The sequence below is a fragment of the Myotis yumanensis genome, unplaced genomic scaffold, assembly GCF_028538775.1.
Source record: "Myotis yumanensis isolate MYYU_CA2020_CCGP unplaced genomic scaffold, mMyoYum1.0.hap1 SCAF_4, whole genome shotgun sequence".
In the NCBI taxonomy this organism is placed as follows: Eukaryota; Metazoa; Chordata; class Mammalia; order Chiroptera; family Vespertilionidae; genus Myotis; species Myotis yumanensis.
This window is the reverse complement of record NW_027223755.1, coordinates 4,091,675-4,097,674: the sequence shown is the minus strand read 5'-3', so window position 1 is coordinate 4,097,674 and position 6,000 is coordinate 4,091,675.

Genomic DNA, 6,000 nt, shown 5'->3' with positions numbered 1-6,000 from the left:
TAGCATCACACTCTCCAGGTCCCTCCATGCTGCTGCAAATGGTAAAAGTTCTTTCTAAAAGCAAAGAATTTAAAACCACCTGATTTGCAAAAGAATTTGTTATAGTACAATTAGAATAATTTATTTTCTCAGAACTGGTGAAGACATTGGAAAACTTTCCTTTGTTTGCAGTCCCAGAAGTTTTGACATTTGTGGGTCACGAGCCACGCAAGAAGTAGATGGTGAAATGTTTGCCTGTCTTTTCTTAAAGAGGGAGGAGGAGATTGCGAAAGAGCACCAAAGGCACATACTCTAGCACAGCGGTTCTCAACCTGTGGGTCGCGACCCCTTTGGGGGTCGAACGGCCCTTTCACAGGGGTCGCCTAAGACCATCGGAAAACACATATATAATTACATGTTGTTTTTGTGATTAATCACTATGCCTTAATTATGTTCAATTTGTAACAATGACATTGGGCGTCACCACAACATGAGGAACTGTAGTAAAGGGTCGTGGCATTAGGAAGGTTGAGAACCACTCTCTAGCAGATCTGCTTTTGTAGAGTGAATGCATGGAGCTGAGGTCTTGGAAATGCCATTTTCTGTAAAGACATGTGAGCACGCCTGGATTAACGGACCAAGTTCTGGGAGTTGAATGAAACACCCTGGTAAACTGGATCAGGACGGGATGATCACAAGCTGCCACCATTCTCATTTTCTTAATTATTGTTAACTAGAGGCACAATGCATGAAATTCGTGCAAGGGGCTTGGCCCTCGCAGCCCCAGCTTCATCCGGAAGGTTGTTTGGAAGGACACCTGGAAGGTCATTCAGCTGTCCAGTCTAATTAGCATATTATGCTTTTATTATTATAGATTGTTCCAATTTAGAGGAAAACCCCAAAGATGGCCAGATACAATGTTCTCATTGATGTCTCAGAAAATTGCTAATTTGGTAGGAAGAAATAAGACGTGAGGTGTCTAATCATTTGGAGATGTTTTGTTTATTTTTTGAAGATAGAAATTTAGTGTTTTCTGTAGGCAAATGGGTTTGCATTTTTGATAAATAATATGACGAGGTAAAATTATGAGATAGGCAATGTTGATTTTTCACTTCCTCCCTCAGCATGTTTTTATTTTTCCTTTTCTTTCTTTTATTGATTTCAGAGAGGAAGGGAGAGGGAGAGAGAGCTAGAAACATCACTGATGACGGAGAATCATTGATTGGCTGCCTCTTGCACATCCCACACTGGGGATCGAGCCCACAACCGGGGCATGTACCCTGACTGGGAATCCAACCATGACCTCCTGGTTTGTAGGTCCATGCTCAACCACTGAGCCATGCTGACTGGGCCCTCAGCATGTCTTTTTCTTAGATTCTTCAATTCTTCAACTCAAGCTGTGACAATGACCCATCTTCCTTCAGACCTCACCCCTGTCTCCAGGCACCTGAATTTTAAAGGGAAATTTCTGAAGAGCCTAAAACCTTTGAGACACAAAAGAATACAAAATAGAACAGAATAGTGACAAGCAGTAAAGACAGAATGTTCTTTTGGAGTAAAAAGTTAGTACCTGAAACATACTTCAGGGATAATGCAGCTTATTTCTTTCTTCTGTGGTCTCAGCTCTGTGGGACTGGGGAGGGAGGGGAGGCAGAGGGCAGGCTGAGTTCCTGCGTGCTGGCCCCGTGTATGGTCTGCAGGCCAAGTAGTATTTCTGTAAGCCAAGCGACATTTTCAGGCTGATTTCCAAGACTGAGTTATTTAGCTCAAATTCACGTGATACAAATACTGCATAGCGTATGAAACTGAAGACCATGGCCAGATACTGACCTCCCAGGATGTGGCGCCAAAAGATTAATGAATGGATGAGGTTTGAGTTTCTGAGGTCAGTTTGGCTTTGTAAGAGGACGTGTGAGCAATGGCAGTGACGAGCAGGCGAAGGCCTGTTGTATCTAAGTCTAATAAACAGAGTGATAGGAGCAGACTGAATATAAATAGATGGTTTTCTTTAGGGCCAAGATAAAGCACGTAGCAAAGCAGAATCTTTATTTATAATGATTATTGTATTTGGCCTGGACTCTTTGCTCTTGAGAAGAAAAAGTAAACCTCTGTAATTTCCACATATCTTCCATGCTAAATTTTATTTTTAATGAAAGCTTATGTATCAATTTAAAGAGAAACAACGTTCTGGAGTCTTCATAATCCTCTATTTCTTTTTTGTTTGTCTGTTTTTGTGTTTTTTTAATCCTCATCGGAGGATATTTTCCCATTGATTTTTAGAGAGCGTGGAAAGGAGAGGGAGAGACCGAGAGAGAGATCAATGTGAGAGAGACACATCAATTGATTGCCTCCTGCATGCACCCTGACTAGGGCCGGGGAACCTGCAACCAAGGTACATGCCCTTGGCTGGCATCAAACCTGGGACCCTTCAGTCCACAGGCTGAAGCTCTACCCACTGAGCCAAACCAGCTAGGGCCCACTATATATATATATATATATATATATATATATATATATATATATAGTTAATATATACATTTTAAATTGATTTCGGAGAGGAAAGGAGAAGGCGAGAGAGATAGAAACATCAATGATGAGAGAGAATCATTGATTGTCTGCCTCCTGCATGCTCCCTACTGGGGATCAAACCCGCAACCTGGGCATGTGCCCTGACTGGGATTGAACCATGACCTTCTGGTTCATAGTTGACGCTCAACCACTGAGCCATGCCAGGTATGCCCCCTATTTTTCATATGTAAAACATGGCTAGCAGGACACTATCCTACAATTTTTTAAATGGAATCAGTTTTTCCTTCAAGAAACAAAACTGTTCTTAACAACTCAGTGAGAAAATGACGAACTGTGTGCTCCACATTCCCAGGACAGCTGTTCTCGCACAGGAAGCTGCAGCATGATGGTGAATCTTGGAGTCATTCACCGAGTGTTTCTATGTTGTCTTGAAGTCTTGGCATATTTTGTATCCTGCAGTGTACGGGGGGAAATTCAGCCTTGCAACACGTATGCTCCTCCAGGGGCTTTTGTCAGGGTGATCCCCTCACATAACGTCACTAACTCATCCGTCGTCATAGTGCTTCTGCAATCAGAGGAGGTGAGGTGATCCTCTGGTCATTGTTTCAGGATGATCTAGAGTCTAGAGTTTTGTCAAAGACCACATCAGGAGTTGGTCCTGGAACTATGACCAAGTTCATCTCTTGACTCCCAGTTTAGGTGTTCTTCCCAGTATTTCAGTCGGCCTCCCGAGACAGCTCACTGGCCATGGATGCCTGTAGACAAGGAGGTGCCTGGAAAAGTCGGAAATAGCTACAGCCCTTCCATTTGTCCTTCCAGAGCCTGTCAGAGAATATTTGGCTTCCACAATTAAATCAAAATAAGTCTTTAGAGACATCAGAATATTTACTCTTCACTCTGATGACCAGATTGGGAGCTGTCTGAGATCTAGGATGCTTGGTGAACTACAACATCGATGACATTTCCTCTTCTGTTTTAAGAGAAGGATGCCAAAGCAGTGCTAGGCTGCAGCAGAGAGCCACTGCCAGGACCTGAGTAGAGAGCAGCTCTGGGTGAGCTGACTTCGTTGGTTGTAGATTTCGCAGTCTGAAAACCCTGCTTATGCCGGGAGATGCTCTGAAGTCAGGGGAGCGGTCTGGAGCTCTGTCTCCCCTCTGCTCCGCGCAGCTGCCCCTTCAGCGATCCCTGGGCTTCTGTAGAAAGACCTCTTGGAAACCACTGGGCTAATTGACTCGCAAAGGAATTCTCTGCTGGAAAGTACAAAAATGGCACTTTATTCCTTTATTCTTTCTTTAATTCAACAAATCCTATATAATCAAAGCCTAATATGCTAAGTGTCCAGACCTCCATTCAGCCAATCAAAGCATAATATGCTAATGATATGCTAAGGTCGCTTAACCTCTCGCTGAGATGTGCACTGACCACCAGGGGACAGATACTCCAACTGGTAGGTTCGCTTGCTGCTGGGGTCCGGCTGATCCGGACTGAATGAGACAGGCCGGACACACCCTGGAGCTCTCCCCGTCGTCCCTCCCCGGGTAGCCAACCTTCTGCATCCCTCCCCTGCCCCTATCGTGCACCAGTGGGGTCCCTCAGCCTGGCCTGTGCCCTCTCGCAATCTGGGACCCCTCGGGGGATGTTGGAGAGCTGGTTTTGGCCCAATCCTGCAGGCCAGGCTGAGGGACCCCACTGGTGCACAAATTTGTGCACCAGGCCTCTAGTATTTATATAATTACAGTGGTATTTTATGCAAATTTACAGTGTGCTATTTTCCACTCTAATGGTAAGTGAGCCAGTTCCTCAATGATAATTATTTTTACATACGGGCTGTTGGATAATTGAGCACATTGGCCAAGTGTTTTCACATACATGAATTTCTTGATCTTCAGAACAGTCCTGTAAAACAGATATTTTAAACATTTATTTCACAGGTGAGGCCACTGAGCCTCAGAACAATTAAGTGACTTGTCCAAGGTCACATAGCAAGAACCCAGAACCAGAATATCAGCCTAAGACTTCTGACCACAGATCTAGGCCTGTTCAACTGTTTTCCATTTGGGAGAATTGACCGATGCGAGTTTGCCCATTGTCTTTTGTGCAATTTGTGAAATTGCTAGTATGATCTGTAGACATAGAATTAATCAAATCCAGATTCGGTTTAGAAAGCACTGAAGCCGTGACCTCGGTCCCACTGGAACTCTCTAACTAAGCTAATTGGCCACAGAGAATTAAAATCCCCATGGTGGTTATCACTGGAACTTGAGCATGCTTGATTGTAAACTAGAGTACTAGGTCATTTTCATTAGAATCTGCTTCAAGATTCACTCCTTAGTGGTACCGTTTCTGGGTCCTATAACCAGGGCTATCTCTAGATATTTAGGGAGTTTCCCTAAACCTTCTTGTTTAGTCTTTGTGTGTTAGTGGAAGGGAAGTGACTTAGGGATTGGGTGATGGGGAGGAGGATGTCATCCTGCCAGAAGATGCACAAAAAGACCTACAGTTATATGGACATAACTAGTCCACAGTTCCACCATTTGTGCTAAAAGGGATAGAATTTCTCTCATTTCATTGTCAAGCTGCCCTTGTATTGTATCATTTAAAATTTAATCTGTCCATGATGCTCATTTTAATCAAACTTCATTTCCTCAAAATAACAGATGTGGGCATAGGAAAGTGAGTGCATACTGATTTTCTTTGCAAGCCCTGTCCCTCTTGGGAAAGTTGAGAGGTACCTGAGGGTCTTGTACATGTTCTCTCCGAGTGTCCACCTGTGCCCTGTGCCTGTGCCCTGGACACAGAGGGAGGCCCACACCACGAAGCCGGCCGCTGGTGGGCAAAGGCAACTCCTCAGTGAGGGCAGTGGCAGTGAGAGCGTGGCTGTGTCTGTTTAGGACCACATCTTATTTGCCTGAAATAGGAAGTTGGAGAGTTTGGGGCTCTAGTTTACAAATCTGACCAGACTAGGGAATCCTTTCCATTTGGGGAATCATGTCAGTTCCCTGATAGGCAGCCACATACTTGTCTCTTTGCCCGGGAGTCCAGTCGCCCTCCCTTTCCCTCTCCCACTCTCACTTTCTCACTGTATGGTTAGGAATTGGACACAGGCAGACCTCCGGGATCTCTCCAGTTTGCGTTTATAATGAACACCCAGGTTCTCAGCCCTGGGAATCAGTAGATATCACCCAGGCTCTGCTGAGGCCACTTCAGTCCATCGCGTCCAGACAGCATTTCAGCCGTGGATTCTGACTCTTTCTTTCTGAGTTCTCCTTGCGGTTTGATGACAGACGTCCTCAGGCTCACCTTTCCACGTGTTGGGAACAAGTGTGTTCAATGCTGGATTGAACATGATCCAAACACATTTTTTTTCCTTCGCAGGCAAGCCTAGAAGCTTCTTAGCAATCTTTTCTGCATCTATTTTTGAGGAGATCTGACGAGAGAGTACAAGTTGTGGCTTTTATGTTGAATTTATCATCTTTCACATTAAATAGTAGC